Consider the following 7379-nt stretch of genomic DNA (forward strand, 5'->3'; position numbering starts at 1 on the left):
CAGTAATATTTATTGTCTGACAAGTCTAACCAAGGCCAAATCTTAGATTTTATATGGTTCAAACAAACATTGGATAGGCACAAAATTTAGAACAGGTATACTCAGTTTGGCAAAAGATTCTAATTTAGAATAGCTTTATCTATGTAAATATTGTAGCATTGGATTTGTGGAAGTAAGATGCGTTTATTTTTTCATGTGCCTTTATCAGACTACCAAATTTTCAGTTTCTAGTAGTTAACCTAATTGCTATTTAATAGATATTTAGTATCTAAAATCTGCTATGAATTAATGAATTTGTACGTGTTAGATGCCATGGTAAATAACTAAATTTGATTCGTAGAAAAACCGATTATACTCCATTCATCTGCAATTTTAAATGACCTTTAATTCTCAGCTTTCCTAAATCCACTGTGTCTTACACCTTTGGATGTGCCATTCTTATTAAAATGTGCTAGGACTCCTTTACATCTGCTCAACATGTATGCATCCTTCAAAATCTGTCTCCAAGTCATTTCTTCTAGGAAGCTATGTGGAGAGGTTTAGTATTTTGTGACTTTTGTACTTTAAACATCCTTTCTATTTTTTTTAAGCTTTATTTATTTATTAGAGAGAGAGAGAGAGCACACATGAGTGGGGGCAGGGGTAGAAGGAGAGAATCCTCAAGCAGACTCCCCACTAAGTGCAGAGCCCAGCTCAGGGCTGATCCAATGACCCATAAGATCATGACCTGAACTGAAATAAGAGTCTGGTGCTCAACCGAGTCACCCAGGTGCTCCTTTAAACATTCTTTCGCGAAGAACTGATAACACCATCTTGTAAGCAATTGTTTACTTCACTATCTCTCCTTTAAAACTACAAAGTTTAGAAAACAATATGTCATATACTTCTTGGTGTCCTGGATTTACTGTGTAGTTGAGGCTAGTTATTCAGTATCCTGAACACATTTATTTCTATAAAGTTACATTGTTTAGCCATAGGTTATACTAACAGCATATGTGTATATGCATGTGTATATATAGATATACACACATATAACACACATATATATGTTTGTTACATACATGTAACACATTGAATATGTGCTACAGGTTGTTTATCCCAATAAACAAGAGCCACAGTTATTGCTATATGTAATTGGAAGGATTGGGTTTTATATTGTAACTAACATTGTTCTTTTTTGTTCTTATTTTAAGGAGAGTTGCTTATTTTGAAAGATAAAGTTTTCTCCAGTCGACCCCTCAGGCAATTTTCATCTTAGAAGAGGGTTGTCCTTGGGCTTGGGTAGCAGTAAGAGACATTCATTTTTATCAGAAGATGGAAGATGGTAAATAACAAGTTATATTCATCAACACTGGCTTGTGCATTACATGTGCGATCTATCTATTCTTTCTCATTTCTTTTTTTTTTTTTTAAAGATTTTATTTATTTATTCATGAGAGACAGAGAGAGAGAGAGAGAGGCAGAGGGAGAAGCAGGCTCCCAAGGAGCAGGGAGCCTGATGTGGGACTCGATCCCAGGACGCTGGGATCATGACCTGAGCCGAAGGCAGACACTTAACCATCTGAGCCACCCAGGCGCCCCTATTCTTTCTCATTTCTAATTGTTTAAACAGCATAATGTGAACAGTAAAGAAGTTTCAACCTAACACTAAAATGGAATGGAATTCACTATCGCCCTCAAAAGACAGGATAGAGCATTCTTAAATAATCAGAGTATTTAATTGATTGGTAACTCTTTCATCTTTGTCACATTAAATCTATAAGCCCTCTTGGAATTATGCAATTCTTCCATTCTTCCATCCCATTAAAATGGAGGAAGCAGATCCTTCTCCTATCAAAGATAAATCAATACTTGTACGTCAGTCTAGACCATATGCCTAAGTCGATCTTAAGAACTTCACTAGTCTGGTACTTGCTTTGATTTTCTCCAGAAACATTAACAATTTTGCTCATTACTAGATAATGTTTTACCTTCACATAACATCTTCTAAAATCTCCTATCTTTTAAATAGATTTTTAAAATAGATAAACAAGTAAAAAGATTACAAACACAACAAAAAGTTCTTCCCTTGGTCCATATTCTCAAAATATCTCATTTCTCTGTTTCCCCTCACTGTAAATTAACCTAAAATTTTTAGGACATATGTTGTTTCTCTTCCTCATAATGAAATGCTCTTTATTTTTACAGTTTCCCAAAACTGCCATGGTGAAAAACACAAATGTTTCCCTTAATGAATATCTAGTAGAATCCTTTCTTGGATTGTCTTGCTTTTCCTCCCAGTACTTTATACTGTTTGTATGTTTTTCACCCTAAATTCATATTTAAATGTTAGCCTCTACCTTTCTACCTTCCTTTATTCATTCTCCAGGTGGTCTTATTCATCCTATTGTTTTGCATGTGATCTGAATACTCACAACCTCAACAGTGACATCTCAGCCCAGACCTCTCTTCTGGGATCCATACTTGTGTATCCAAATCTACTTGGTCTCTCCTTTTGCATGTCTCAGATACACCTAAATAAACATATCTGCAGTGGAACTGTTGATTCATCCTGGCCCTGTCAGCGAGGTCTGACTTTCTTTCAGTCCTTTCAATCATCAATAAACATTGCCACCACTAACTCTGGTGGTCAATTAAAACAAAAACAAAAACAAAAAACCCCAAAAACAAAAAAAAAAAAGAAAGAAAAATGAAAAAGAAAACAGAAGCCCTCCCCCTTGCTAAACCCTAAAAGTCATTATTGACTTCTTTTTTTTTCATCACTTATATTCAATCTGTTAACAAATCCTGGTTTTCCTATCTATAAAATTAATTCTCCGTATATCCATCTCTCTCTGTCTCTCCACCACCATCCTTGCCCTAATCACCAACTGTCTTGCTGAGCTCACTGTTGCTCTCCTATAATTTGTTTTGTACTGAGAAAGCACAGTGTATTTTAAAAATTTAATAATTTTATTTTACTTCCGTGTTTAAATAATTCCATGGTTTCTTACAGAACTGTGAATATAAACAAAAACCTTTAGCAGGGCCTCGCAGACACTACATGATTCTCTCCCTTCGTCAATAAAGCACTGGTGATATTGGCCCTCTGCCATTTCCTAGAATAACAACTCACATACTCTTTCACACACCAAAGCCTCAACAAGTGCTTTCCCTATACACAATTCTGTCTGCCCTGCATCTGACTGCCTCTTTCCCATCCTTCTCATCTCAGCCAAAACATCGCACAGCATCAGAGAGCTCTTTCCTCATTTCCATATTTAAAGTGTCCCACTCCAATTAATTTCTGCATGAGCACCCTGTTTATTTCCCTCTTTGCTTATCACTAATCTGTAACTTATTCATTTGTTTGGCTGTGCACTTTTTTCCCCAAGGGCCAGTGGAGCTATCTGGTCATGCCGCCACCTCCCCATCCTCCCAGCCAAGCCCAGTGCCTGTTACACAGGATATGTCACTGCATGTTGGTTGAATGGAAAAATGAATAACTCAAAATTAACTACCAAAATTAATATTAAAAAAAAAGCATCCTTGGCAGAATGATGAGATTTAAGCAGACATATTTTGAAGGGGTTTTAAACAGCATTTATGAAGGAAATATTTTTAGTATCAGACTAACCAGAGTAGTCTAGTAAAATGAAATGCCACTGTTATTTCACACACTTTGGGATCTGAAGAAGTTCTTTGGCGGTCACAGCACAAGAGATAAACATTAGAAATGATTGATGGCTTATGACAAACAAGGGTGCTAAATGATACAATCTTAATATTTAATGTTACTAAAGTAACCATTTAGTCAAATTCACATTATCTCTCTCTTGAAAACACGATTTAGTAAATACTCAGGTATTTGTACCAGGCCATTCAGCAAAGTGCCCCAGATTCAGAAGAAATAGCACATGATGTGTTTCACCTGAGAGGGAATTTCAGACATTCTTTTCATTGTGCACTGTTAATAGTGGTAAAGCTCCCCCTCCTCTTCGATGGATTAGGCATGAATGAACACCTTCTTTCTTCCTTCACCCAACTCATATAGGGGAACTACATGAGTGAAGGAGAGACTGGCATTTCCCTCCCTGTTGGATACTTGCAGAGCACTAAAATCAGCAGACTACCCTGGTGTTACCATCACAACATAGCAGAATGTAGCGAGTGAGATTGTGGGAAAGCCTCAAGTGTAAGGAAAAATGTGATCCTAGTAAAATAGGAAACACTCTGTCCTAGAGAATCCTGAAGGTGGGCTAGGGTATACTGGACAGCTTGTTGCAGCAGAATTGGTAGGTTCAGTCATGTAGTAATCCTGGGAAGGAGTAGTCTTTGGAGACAACGGGACAAGACTTCAGTGGTTCCCAAACTCTATAGATCATGGAACAGAGAAGAGGGAAAATGAGCTGTGAGACTAGCAATATGGCAGATCAGCAAGAAGATGTAACATTGAGAAAGGCAGTTGGAGACCATACAGGGTGAGAGAGAGGCTAAGATTTAAACCCTCTGCAAAAGGCCGCTGGATAACAGAGGCGATAGAAGGTGAAGCTGAGAACGCTTTTGAGAAAACAATGGAAATATGTATAGAAGACTCAATGATGGAGGCCACTAGTAGCAAGTGGAACCAAACTGAGCCAACCGCAGGCAGCCATCATAAAACACGAAATCAGATGAAACCTGATATTTCTGTAGCCCTCCTATTTGACATACACCAGGGGAGTGGGAGCTGGGAAAACCCTGCCTTCCCCCTTGTAAGTGCTTCTATCAGCATGGGCCTGGGGAGAGGAGAGAATTTGAGGCATGCACTGCTTATGAAACAAAAGCTTTGAACTGAACATTACTAGTATTTTTAATAACTGAAACTGGCTAGAAAGCTATTGAGTATATCCTAAATGACATCAGGATTGGAAAGGAATATTCCTCAGAGCATTATATAATGATGGGAGGAAAAAAAAATCATTTTAAGTCTGTGCTTCTCTAAATTTAGATTGTAGAATAAACCCTGTTGCATACAAACCAGTGATTGACAACTGTCTTCTGAGTTCACAATTTGCCTTTTTGCAAATATGGATTAGCACTGTGGTTGGGTAAGGGAGGGCACTTTATTTCCACTCTGTCACCTCTTGGCCCTCCCCTGGTTTGTAGGCTTATGGGTTCTTTGTCCCAAATATGTACACAAAAAGAAGGATCCTGACTTTGAAAACATTCAAATATTGAGTTCCAGTGGTCTCTCTTCTTTCTCGCCTAATAGGCAAAGAGGTAAGGGTACATGCAAGCGCTGATGTTTGATTATCATGCTAACTTGCAGTAAGATTTTGTGAGCCCATGTACAGGCATAATGCAGTAACAGCTGCTGACTTACAAGACAGAAAGTCAACGTGGCCCTGACGTTGACTCTCACAGATGGAGGCAGTTCTGAAGTATATTTAGGAGTGGTAACATAGGTAGAGGTAACTGTTCCATGACTCAGTGACTACTGGCCCATGCTTTGCTTGGGAGCCATAGCCTACTGACTCCTGGAATAAAGTGAGTACTTCTCCCATTGCCATCAGTGTGCACAGAATGTGTGGATTAACATTCATATTGCATCACCCAGGAATAGCCTCTCCTCAAACTTTGCATGAAAATGAAAAGATCAAGGTAGGAATGCATAACATTATGCGTTAATTAGGCTCAGATCTGGTCATAATAGTACCCAATTAGTTAATGTAGAAACAAAACATTTAATTGATCAAATGTTGACCAAATAGTTACTCTGTAATTCGGAGACACTTCAGTAATATGAAGTAATTCAGATGTAAAGAGTTCCCAGAAAACTACATGGATAAATATTATGGCGGCAAGAACTCAAACTGAGTGGAGACCCCAATAACTACCAAGACAATTTTCCTCAGTGTATCTTCAATAAATATTTTAGAAAAATGGAAGAAAGGAAGCAAAGACGAAAAGAAGGAAGAATATGACACAGTCATTAAGAACCTGGGCTTACAAATAAGCAAGTAGAGTTTTTCTAGTAGTTCTGTCTCTTACTATCTGTGCATACTTGTGAAACTTATTTAAGTCTTCAAGGCCTTAATTTTCCCTCTGAAAAACAGGGATATAACAACTACTTCCTAAGACCCTAATAAGATGGCATATATCAAGCTTTCTGCCTGATACTTCATATGGGAAGAAGTAAAACGTTATCTGTATATTACTTAACTTTTACTGTTGTTGAGGGAAACCAGCATCTGTAGTGAATCAGCTTATTGTTGCTTCTTAAAAAGTATTTTGTTTAAACTTGGTAAGTTTTGCCTCTTACTGGAATTGCAATATTAACATCCAGGGGTTTAGGTACAGTGCAGAGTTTAAAAGAATAGCCAATTAGTTTCCAATTAGAACACCACATTTTGTTCTCTGAAATTATTTTACAGTGTCTGAACAAACAGCAAAAACTGAAGAAAACACGATGTCTCATCCACATGAGCATGTGATGTCCGAATTACTTTGTATCACAGAGCATATCTGATTGTTATTTTCCAGACTTCCGACAGATTCATATTTGTATATTGTATCTCTCTCAAGTAAATTTGACCATGTATGAAATACAAACTGTCCTTTTATCCACAGAGGACTGAAGCTAGCCAGTTACTTGTTTTCTTTCCCAGATATTTTTATGAGAGTCTTTTGATGATGGAGAAGGTTATTAATCAAAATGTAAAATGCCCATTGCTCATTTGATTATCTACTTGATTTTCTTCCCCCAGCTAGAAGACAATTAACTAACATACATTATTCTTTCATGTTTTTTGGCACCTACATCAGTGACATTTTAATTAAGGTTCATAAACTTCATAAGCTCCAACTCTGCAATCTCAGTTCTAGTGCTACTATTACTAATTTTACAGCTGTTGTGCCAAATTCATGCAGCTGCTTGTTTTTATACTAATCTTTATCCCCCCACAGCCAGCCCACACACATACTATCTCTGGCACAAAGTCACTGTTTATTTTTTTTAAATTTTTATTTATTTATTTTATTTCAGTGCTTTGGGTGACTATATTCTTTTTTTTTTTTTAATATTATTATGTTGTTAGTCACCATAAAATACATCATTGGTTTTTGATGTGGTGATCCATGATCCATTGTTTTCGTATAACACCCAGTGCTCCATGCAGTACGTGCCCTCTTTAATACCCATCACCGGGCTAACCAATCCCCCCTCCCGCTCCCTTCTAAAACCCTGTTTGTTTCTCAGAGTCCATAGTCTCTCATGGTTCATCTCTCCCTCCAATTTCCCCCCCCCATTTTTCCCTTCCTTCTCCTAATGTCCTCCATGCTATTCCTTATGTTCCACAAATAAGTGAAACCATATGATAATTGACTTTCTCTGCTTGACTTATTTCACTTAGCATAAT

General features: G+C 37.4%; 1 protein-coding gene across 1 annotated transcript in view; it reads right to left on the reverse strand.

Annotated features, from left to right (window-relative positions):
• The window catches only part of GALNT13 (polypeptide N-acetylgalactosaminyltransferase 13), a 404828-nt gene that overhangs the window by 26206 nt on the left and 371243 nt on the right, over positions 1–7379 (reverse strand). The window lies entirely within an intron of this gene.

This window comes from Leptonychotes weddellii, chromosome 3 (genome assembly GCF_054177405.1).
Source record: "Leptonychotes weddellii isolate Sample4059 chromosome 3, ASM5417740v2, whole genome shotgun sequence".
Taxonomy (NCBI): Eukaryota; Metazoa; Chordata; class Mammalia; order Carnivora; family Phocidae; genus Leptonychotes; species Leptonychotes weddellii.